Source organism: Mastomys coucha, chromosome X, assembly GCF_008632895.1.
Source record: "Mastomys coucha isolate ucsf_1 chromosome X, UCSF_Mcou_1, whole genome shotgun sequence".
Taxonomy (NCBI): Eukaryota; Metazoa; Chordata; class Mammalia; order Rodentia; family Muridae; genus Mastomys; species Mastomys coucha.
Window position 1 is genome coordinate 41,706,370 of NC_045030.1, and position 10,290 is coordinate 41,716,659.

Here is a 10,290-nt window from a genome sequence, read left to right on the forward strand (position 1 = left end):
GAGAGAGAGAGAGAGTTTATTATATATTAACCAAAATATAGGTACAAGTGGAATTTCTGAGATCAAGTTATTAGGCTATGACATACAACTGGTTCTAAAAGCCAAATTTGCCTTCCAATTTTGTGTTTAAGCAGGCTGTATTTCTGAATATTCTAGGATTAACTGACCACTTGCCAATTGCATTTAAGGTTGGCTCAATAAGCTGAAATCCATGCTTGCTACTGTTAACCGAGGCGGGAAACCGTAGCTGGGCAGCTCATAGTACTTGGAAGAAGTTACTAATGTTTGAGAAATCAACATAGTAAGAAACTACCTCCTAAATTCTTATCTTTACGTCCATAGATTAGTGCACTTCTCAACTCTCATCAGAGAAGCTTCTTTTTTGCAGGAGACGGTGATTAATGCAGAGACCTACAACTACTTAACATACAAGGAAGAGGCTAGTGTGTTCTGCTCTAGATGGTACATCTATATCATACCCCCTCCTCCCAAGGCTCAGAAATCATCGTGGAAGATGAATGGAAATTGTAAGAGCTAGCTGTAGAACATGCTTGCAGTAAGACCATCTTTTCTGTACATGACAGCTCTACTGCACACATGAACTCACAGCCATTGTGATAACACAGAAAACCTACACAAGCCAGACAAACGCCCAGCACAGAATGGGAAGGTGGTCAGTAAGCTAGCATTACCTCCCTTAGCTGAGGAGCTAATAGCAATTGATAGCTTCTAGGAGATGTCCAGTCAGTTTCCTGAAGAGATGTGGCCCCTGAGAGGCTGTTCAAAAGGTGTTCCTATACTCATTCACATACTGGCAGCACTGAAGAGACTCGGTTAGTTTAGAAAAACCACATGAATTCAGAAGGAAATATTGGTGGGAGATTTGGAGGAAGAAATCAGAGGGGAAATGCATGGAGGATGAAGGTGGACTTGATGATTTACCTTTTAAAATACACAAATTAAATTTAAAAATAAATCATGTGTTGAACAGACACAAGAAGCCTTGCTTCATTTGGCAGGGGCAGTAGAATGAATTACCACTGGTCTCATCCTTTTCATCAATCGCTGTCATGTTCATAGGCCAATTTACTCAAAAAGGTTTAAGAGTCTAATATAAATCCCATCCTCATGTTTGTCTCCAAGATCTCATGTTAATACCTTAAGATAAACCACAGTACAACTTTAAAATTCCTCTAGCCTTTAAAAAAAAAATCCCAGATGCTTTAAAAGTTTTAGGTCTCTTTTCTGTGGGCTCTCGTAAAATTAAAGACAAGTTAATAACTTCCTCCACAAAGGAAGAACCAGTGCATAGGAGCAATCATACTTAAGCAAAACTCAAAGCCACGGTGTAACCTCACTTTAGCTCTGTTAACACACACCTTGACTCATAGGCTTAGACAGGCTCCACGTCACATCTTCCACTGTCCTTGGTGGATATGCCACGATCCTGAAATCTCTAATATCCTGGGGTTTCCGCTGCATCTGAGGCTTCACCTTCACCAATGGCCTCACAGAACATTTCTGGGGTAACTCCAAACCTGTGACAAGGCACCAAGCCTCAGCTGCTCTCCATGGCCTTCAAACCAGAACCACACAGGTGATCGTTACACACTGACAAGTTCAATTGTCGCCTTAAGATGCCAATGTGGCTCCTCTGATTCACAGCTTTTGTATTCTGACTGTGAGAAAATACTTGCCAGAAGATTTCACCTTGAGTGTGCTCATCCCTTATTGCCCACAATTGATTCTTCAGCCCCAGCTGATTCACACCCATTGTCTCTGTGAAACACAAGGTTTCACCTTAGTGATGCTGTTCACTTGTTAATCATAGCTGACTCTTCAGCCTCAGCTGACCAACAATCACAGATTCTTAGTCCAAAATATAACACAAATGCCCTCAATAGAGTCTTTGCTTCCTTCTGGAACTTCACAATCCAAGCCTCCATGTCCCATGTCTGCATGTCCCTACCTTCTAAGTTCCTAGTAAAACAGCCCATTAAGCTCTGAGTACATAATGGCTTTGTTTTGTTTTGTTTTGTTTTGAGTTAAAAGTGCCCAAATCGTCTTCAATCCTCTAACAAAATAGTCCAAAAGCATAAAAATCCTTCTGGTTAGGTTCATAATGAAACCAACACTACTCCTGGCAGTAATATCTGCTCTAGTCTGCTTTCCTGCTGCTCTGATAAATCACTGACCACAAACAACTTGGGGAGAGAAGGATGCATTTGGCTGACATTTCCAGTCCATCACTGAACAAAGTCAGGGCAAGAACTTAAACTGCTGTGCAATGTCGTTATTTGTGAGCTAATTAGAATGAAATGATTTTATTAGTGGCCCATATATTTAAAAAGTGTGATTGCTGCAAAGTGCTTACACAGCATGTACTCTACTAGTATCCTTTTGTTGTTGTTTTTGTTTTTTTGTTTTTTTTTTTTTTTTTTTTTTTTTTTTTTGAAAAAGGATTTTTCCACGTAGTCCTGGTTGTCCTAGAATTTGCTAATATAGACAAGGCTGGCCTCTGCCTCCCAAGTGCTGGCATTAAAGGTGTGTATCACCACATCTGGCTTTACCACTATCGTGTGCTCAGAGTTTTCTGGGAACATTGCACACAACATACTTCCAACATCACCAAGTCTCTGGGAGATTCCCAGGAGCCATGGCTGCTTCCTCCACTCATCTGCTCTTCCACCATCTGCTCTTGCCTGCTTCTCTACCTAATAGCAAAGCTGGCTACATGACAGCAGCATAAGAACTTAGGAAGAAGGAAACAGACTAGAGATGGTCACAGCCCCTAACAGGTTTGTAAATAGCAAGGCCAACTCAACAAATCCTGCAGAGTTGACATCCAAAGTCACTCCAATACTTTCTCTCATTTCAGGACAGAGTAGAGAAATTCGTCAGCTACTTTGTGAATTTATTTATTTATTTATTTATTTATTTACTTACTTACTTACTTAGTGAAATTAGCTTTGAAAGATTGAAAGCAATTTGTCATTGGAAAAGTACCCATCAGCAGCCACCAGTTGTTTTTTCTCACTCTTGGGCATTTGCAATAAGAACATCAGCAAAGACGTTTGAATGAAGAACATGCAAAAAGTAACAATAGGAAAAAAAAATGGGACAGTGGATACAAGTCAAGTCCCTCTGAAAGCAGCCTTTTGTTGCCTTTCTTTCTTCTCCAGGCTTTGGAACCTTAATGTTGTCATTTTGAAAGCATCTAAGACATATAAAATTCTACCAACACATTTTGGAAGTCAGCAGGGCAGCCAAGATTTATTTGGGTCAAACCGACCTAGCCAATGGCCAATCTTCTGGCAAATGCAGACTCTCCAGTAAGTCGTTCAAATACAAATATACCAGAGCTCTTCAGTGAAGATGCTCACCTATCTGGGCACATCATTAGCCTAAAAATCATTTCAAAACCAACACTGACCATGTGCTCAGATCTTTGAATAACATCAAAATCACATCATTAAACTAAGCAGCATTCAGCTTTGAAATAATAGCCAATGTAGGAACTTTTGTGAAAGTCCCAGATTCTGATGGTCTGAAAGAACTCATATAAGACACTGAGGTGCTCTGGACAGAAAAGAAGGGGATTTTAGAGAGCCCATTGCCATTCAGGTGTGACAGATTGGCAGCAATGAAATACTTAGAGAAAATCTCTTCTACCACCACTCCGACTCAACTGTAAGGCATAAGCCAATGTGGGGAATTATAATTGTTAAACAAAGAAAGCGGTCCAGGACTGGTGGCACGTGGCTTGTTATCCCAGAGATCAGGAGGTGAACACAAAAGGAACACTAGTTCAAGGCCAGCACAGGATATATAACAAGATTCTGTCTCAAAACCAAAACCCAAATAAAAGGGAATAGGAGGGTATGAGAAGGGAGGGAAAGGAGGAAAACAGAGGAGATAGAGATAGGAAGGGTAGAAGTTCAAGGCCATCCTTGAACACATAGGGAATCTAAAGCCACTTGAGGCCAGCCTGGGATACATGACACTATGTCTCAAAAAACAACCAAAAAACAAATAAGCAAGCATAAATAAATAAAGTGTTTACATGACTCTGCATGCCTCCTTGTTATAATCGGTGAACCCGTGATAGCACGGAAGGAAACTAGTTAAAAACTATATGCACAGAGCAGCTGGCAGACCTGTCTGACAAGTCCTTTAGTCGTTTTCCCCCTTCTTTAGCACTTCATTGGGAAACACCTTTTCTCAACCCCTCCAGTCAAGAAAGCTCCTGTCTACCTTGGATTAATTTACCATGATGCTGCAGACGTACTACTTTCTTTTATTCACATGGAAAAAAAAATTCAACAGGGATTTAAAGGAATGTGGCTGAGTAGTATCTGCCAGGCTCTTGCTTCACTCCTTGAATAATCTGAATATTATTCGTGGGAAATGCTTATCACAACATTGCCAGTGGTTTGCAAAATTTCTATCAGTCGCCACCTACAGGGGAAAAGCTACCTTTAGGACAGAGTGTACTCAACAGGTTTCTGAGAACTTGTCTCCCAACCTTTCTAAAACCCCAAGGTGAACTTATTCAAATCCAAGTCGCATGGAATAGGATATATTACCCAATACCTTATGCAGAAAATGTGTCAAAGAAGAAAATATCACAAAGGCCACGATTCATGGGAACTCTTCATGGGGAGCACTGTGCTGTGGCATCCTAAGCAAGGGACACTGTCAGAGAGAAACAGGGACAAAGTCAAAAGTGAAAGAAGTGATTTACACATAAATAACACAACCATTTATCATGTTTACCATGGACAGCTTGTAAAGTTTACACAGTTGTACCTACACATCTTGACTCTCCAAGACTTACACCTGCTTGATTAACAATTCCAGATATTGATGTGTGAAAATTATATACAGGGAGATTCTATATGGGGGTTACTATAACTTTGGTTAGTATCCTAATTCTCTTTGACTATCAACTTGCTATATAACCTAGTCACTTGAGATGAAAACCTTAATTGAGGAATTGCCTACATTACACTCATACTCATGTGGGGGTTTGTCTTAATTACTAATTGATGTAAGAGGGCCCAGCCCACTGCAGGCAGCACCATCCCTAGGCAATAGGGCTTGTGCTATGTGAGAAAGCATGGGCTTGTGAGTGAGTTAGCAAGCAATATTCATTTGTGGTTTCTGTTTCATATTCCTCCCTTGGGGTCCTGCCTTAACTTCTCTCAATAATAGACTGTGACCTGGCAGTATAAGCCAAATAAACTCTTTCCTCCTCTAACTTGCTATCTGTCTGTCATAGTGTTTTATCACAGCAACAGGATGAAACCAGAATGGTTAGCTATTCCTTCCCTTTAGGGATTTGTGTGTGTCCCCCCCCCCCATAGAGTCTCCCTATGTAACCCTGGATAACCTGGAATTCACTATGCAACCCAGCTGGCTTTGAGCTCACCATCCTCCTGCTTCATGCTCAGAAACTATTGGAATTTCAGGCCAGAGGCATTATGCCTGGCTCCATTTCTTTTCCTAAAAGGACACACTATACTACCCCTTTTAAAAGAGTGTTACTCTAGACTATTATTATTATTATTATAAAAATGTACACTTAGCATGAAAAGTTCTGTACAGAGCTTTTAAAGATTGTTTCTTCAAAATATACTATGTCAAAGGTCAGGAATAATCGTATCCAGCTCATTACCTATTGTCAAATTGGTCTCCTGGAACATTAAGGCAAAGAATCGGGCCATCAGCAGAATATCCGCGCCTGATTCCTTGGCAGCCCTGTTCACACTGTATCATTATCATTTTAGGTGTGATGTCTATGCTAGTATATTTTGACACCCCAAAGCACCTTTAATTTGCATTTAATTTTATGTAGGCTCAAGCTCTGCCAACCTGAGATACATATTCAACTGCCTATTCATTGTCTCCAGTGGAATTTTTCCTTGGCATCTCAACAAAACAAGAGCATCCGAACGCCTAATTCCCATCCCCCAATCCTGCCCTCCACTTCACACCAGCTCTTTCCCACCCAATAATTTTCATTTCCCTAAGTATAGGTGCTTCCGCCCAGGGCATCAGGCTGAAAACCTAGGAGTTAGCCAGCCCTCCCTCCTTCTCCATTTCAATCCCTTCAACTTGAATATATATTCCAAACCAATTTCCCATTCGTTGCTAACTCGTAAGCCTAATCTTCCACTGCCCTGACCTGAATCATTTTGGAAGCTTCCTAATTAGCTTTTCTTCTTCTACCCTTACCCTAGATAAGTGCTAACACGATTTAAAACAAAAATTTTCACATCTTTTTTGAGACAGGCATGCACACCATAGTCCAGGCTGGCCTAAAATTCATAATGTAACCCAGGCTCAAACTCAGCAACAATCTTCCTGCTCACAGGAATGCCTCTTGAGTGCTGGGATGAATGAACAATCAGAGTAATTCAGGTGTACCTACCAATCACCTACTCCATCAGACACATTGGGAGCTGGAGTGGTATGTTGTAATGAGCTCACCCTTGAAGAACTGAGTCAAAAAGAGACAGAAATTAGGACGAGTAAGTGGAACCTGACGCTTGTGCTACCATGCCTGACTTAAAATATCCTAAGCCAAATCACATCAGATATCTGCTCAAAACCCTCAAGGGGGTTCCAACCATGCCTTAAAGGAAATCTAAACTCCTTACCTTTGAAATGTGCCTTCTTCCTGCTTCTGTCAGTGCATTCCACCTCCTTGTCCCCCTGAATTTCCTCTCCACCCTGATCCCCTTGGCCTCTTTACTGGACACAAGACATTAGGCACATTGCTTATGGCTTTGCCTGGCTCCTTTGCTTTTCCAACTGGACTCAAATCTTTAGTCTCCTCCTCAGAGATGCTATCCCAGAACAGTTAAACGAGCACTGTCCTCATAACATCGGAACCACCTAATCATACCGTATCTTTATCAACTTGTGTTTGTACCCCCCTTTCCTTCATTCCTTCAACTGTAAGCTTCATAAGAGCGGGGGATATATGTCTGCTTCACCAGTATTACCCCAGAGCCTAGAACTGCTGGAAGGCAGGAGAAACTCAACAGGGCCAAAGCTAAGTTAAACCAAGACTTTGCCTGACAACTTCTTTCCAAAGGTATTACTTCTGTATTTAGAATCCCACACCAGCATCTCAAGGCCAATGGTGCAATGGTAATGCAAGCTAACATGCTTTTTTAGACTAGAGCTATTAACACTAACGGACAATGAGAGTGATTCAGATGAACCTACCAATCTCCTACCCCATTAGACACTTTGGGAGCTGGAGTGGTGTGTTATAATGAGCTCACCCTTTGAATTGAGTCAAAAAGAGACAGAAATTAGGATGAGTAACTGGAATCTGATGCAGAAAATGCCATAAGAGGACCAGAACACTTTGCACCACAGATTAGCAACTATGCTATTAACAATTCTCCACATGAAATGCTAGATGTTTTGAGAATGTGATTTGTAGGTTTTAAATGTGCCACTACTGTTCCCTTTAAGAGCAATGGTATGTGCAGGAGAGCAATTTTACTTGTCATAACAATTGCGCTAGGAGGGCACATCATCACTATTTGGTAACCAGGGCCCACTTAATGTTAAATGCCCTGCAGTTCGTGGACAGACTTGTATAATGCTGTTCAACGCTAACCCAGAAATGGCTTATACCTAGCTAGAACACAGAGTGCTTATGGGCCTAGGAAGGTGGTTCCATGGGTAAAGCACACCAAGTGGCAACCACACAAGTGCAAGGACATGAGTTCAGATCCCCATAACCCATGTATACCTGGACACAGTACCATGTGTCTACAACCCCAATATTCCTATGGGAGATGGGAGATAGAGGCAAGAGACTCCTCAAAAGCTCAAGGACCAGCTAGTCTGACACATGCAATACTCAATAACACGAGACTGCCTTGAAACAAAGTAGAAGCTGAAGACTGATACCCAAGGCTGTCTTCGGACTGCCTCATATGTGCTGTGGCATGCATGTACTCTCCTCTCACATACATGAACGTATACAAACATCACACACATACACACACAAAAGACTTAAATGCGTCCAGAGATTTCTAGGTTAATAATTTTAGCCTGCTATTCTTTAAAATATTTTGGGATATTTTTTTGGGTAGGGGTTATAATATAATTACATCATCCTCCCCTTCTCTTTCCTCCCTCCAAACTAGCATATTTTTGGTTTTTTTTTTTCTGTTTTTTACCCTGAACTATTTTTTTTAACATTTTGACCCAGATCTTATATTCATTCAGTATGCAGCAGAGAGAAAACTGGTGTCTAAGAAAAGAATAAAGATTCAACAGAATGTGTCATAATATAACAGGCTTTCAGTCCCAGGCCCAAGAAAAGAAGCTGCCTGAGCTCTTTGGCTTTTCAATGCTGACCTTCCCCCAATTCAATTGCTTTTTCAAGTAGTACAGGCTGCTGGGCATGGGAGCTTACACCCTTAATCCCAACACTGAAAGTCAGAGGCAGATGGATCTTTGTGAATTCAAACCTAGCCTGTTCTACATGTCAACACCCTGTCTCAAAAATAAAACAAAACAGAAACCAAATCGTATAGGTTAAAGCCTACTCATTAGGAGCTGGCTTTCACACAAAGCTCCTAGCTTCCTTTTCTATACAGTAGACCCAAGAATCTACTCAGTTGCATGCATTTGGTACTCCCTAGGGATTTAAAGATATCAAAAACAATAATTAAGTACACTCACACCTGAACAAGATCCTCAAAAAAAAGGGGGGAGGGGGGGAGAGAGTCAGGAACCCAGGAAAGTCACACCATTCTTTACTTTTGTCATATTGTTTCTGGCTCAAAGATTATTATGAACATGCCAGGCTAAAGATATGGCTTGGTGAGCAGATAAAGCATTTGCCATGCAAGTGTGAGGACCTGGGTTACAGGTCTCCAGAACCTAGCCGAAGCCAGGTGTGGCATCGCCTCAGTAATTCCAGTATACCTGCAGGGAGATAAACCTGGCAGTTCTCAGGTTAGCTAGCCTGGCATGTCCAGGATTGAACAACAAAAAGACCCTATCTCGAGCAAGGTGGAGGGGAGGACAGATAACTGAGGCTGTTCTCTGGGCTCCACACATCGACTGTGACATGAGCACATGTACACACTCAAGAGAAAGAATTTCTCAGCAGTCTCAATTTATTACATCAAATCACAAATTCTCCTTAAGGCACTAAAACCAAGACCCTCCCCACTTCAGTACCCCTATGTGTATTGTATCTCTATGCTCATGTCCCTATTCTAGTTGAACCAGACTTCCTTGAGTTCTTCCAAAGATTAAGGTCCCCTCATCAAATATCCCCTCTCATACAAACTTTACCCACCCTTCGAAGTCTTCTTCATGGAACCTTTACGGTGGCAGGAAAAAAAAAATCAACAGCCAAAATGCCTTCAAGTTCAAGTAGTCCTGGTTTTAAATGCCATCAAGTAGCTAGGGGATTTTCTTGGGTCTGTTACCTGTTTGAACTGTAGAAGATCCATGTAGAATATCCCTTGTCCAAAATGTTTGAGATCATAACTGTCTCTATATAAGGAGATATCTTGAGGGCCAAACCCAGGTAGAAACACAGAGCTTATTCATGTTTCACATGCATGTTTTATGCAGAGCCTCAAGGTAATTTTTATACAATATTTTTAATGCAGCTTTCTTTATAGCAGCCCATCACATGAGGGCAAATGTGGACTCTTCCACCTGTGGCATCATGGCAGTATTCAAAAGGCTCCAGATGGTGGAGTGTTTTAAATATCAGATTTTGAGATTTGAGATACTCAACCCCTAATAGTGACTAGTACCTACCTAACAGGGAGCTTCTCTTCCTTATATGTACTTAAGACAGGGTCTTATTCAGCTCCACTTGCCTCCAATCTGGCCAAGAAGGATCTAAACCCTTCTGTCTCTACCTGAGTGCTGGAATAATAAGCATGAGCTAGCATGCCCAGTCTTTGTGTGTGTGTGTGGGGGGGGTGTGATTTCTTGAAGAATTCCATGAAATGAGCAAATACTTAGCCCTAAGTAAGCATTCAATTAATATAAGCCACTATTACTACTACTACTACTACTACTACTACTAATAATAATAATAATAATAATAATAATAATAAATAATAATCAATTTTCACTGGACTTCCTTAATATGTTCCTTATGCTGTCTCTTCTGAGAAATACCCCCTATATTCCATGTAGTCCATGTTCACTTCAACTGTGACCTGCCTCCAACTGGAACTGCACTTTTAAGGTTTTTCAAAAGGCCAGGAATATGTTGGAAACAACAGC

General features: G+C 41.1%; 1 protein-coding gene across 7 annotated transcripts in view; it reads right to left on the reverse strand.

Annotated features, from left to right (window-relative positions):
* Positions 1-10,290, reverse strand: part of LOC116076226 (A-kinase anchor protein 17B) — a 38,303-nt gene that overhangs the window by 24,556 nt on the left and 3,457 nt on the right. For 4 of the 7 annotated variants that reach the window (XM_031350153.1, XM_031350347.1, XM_031350079.1 and 1 more), the window contains exons 2-3: positions 6,434-6,502; positions 4,594-4,695 (exon numbers count right to left, since the gene is read on the reverse strand). The exons of 1 other annotated variant lie outside the window; for it this stretch is intronic. The gene's annotated coding sequence lies outside the window, so the exon portion shown is untranslated. Of the gene's footprint in view, positions 1-1,379; positions 1,577-4,593; positions 4,696-6,433; positions 6,503-10,290 lie in introns of all 7 variants that reach the window. 2 more of the 7 variants (XM_031350009.1, XM_031350228.1) reach the window with 2 other exon arrangements.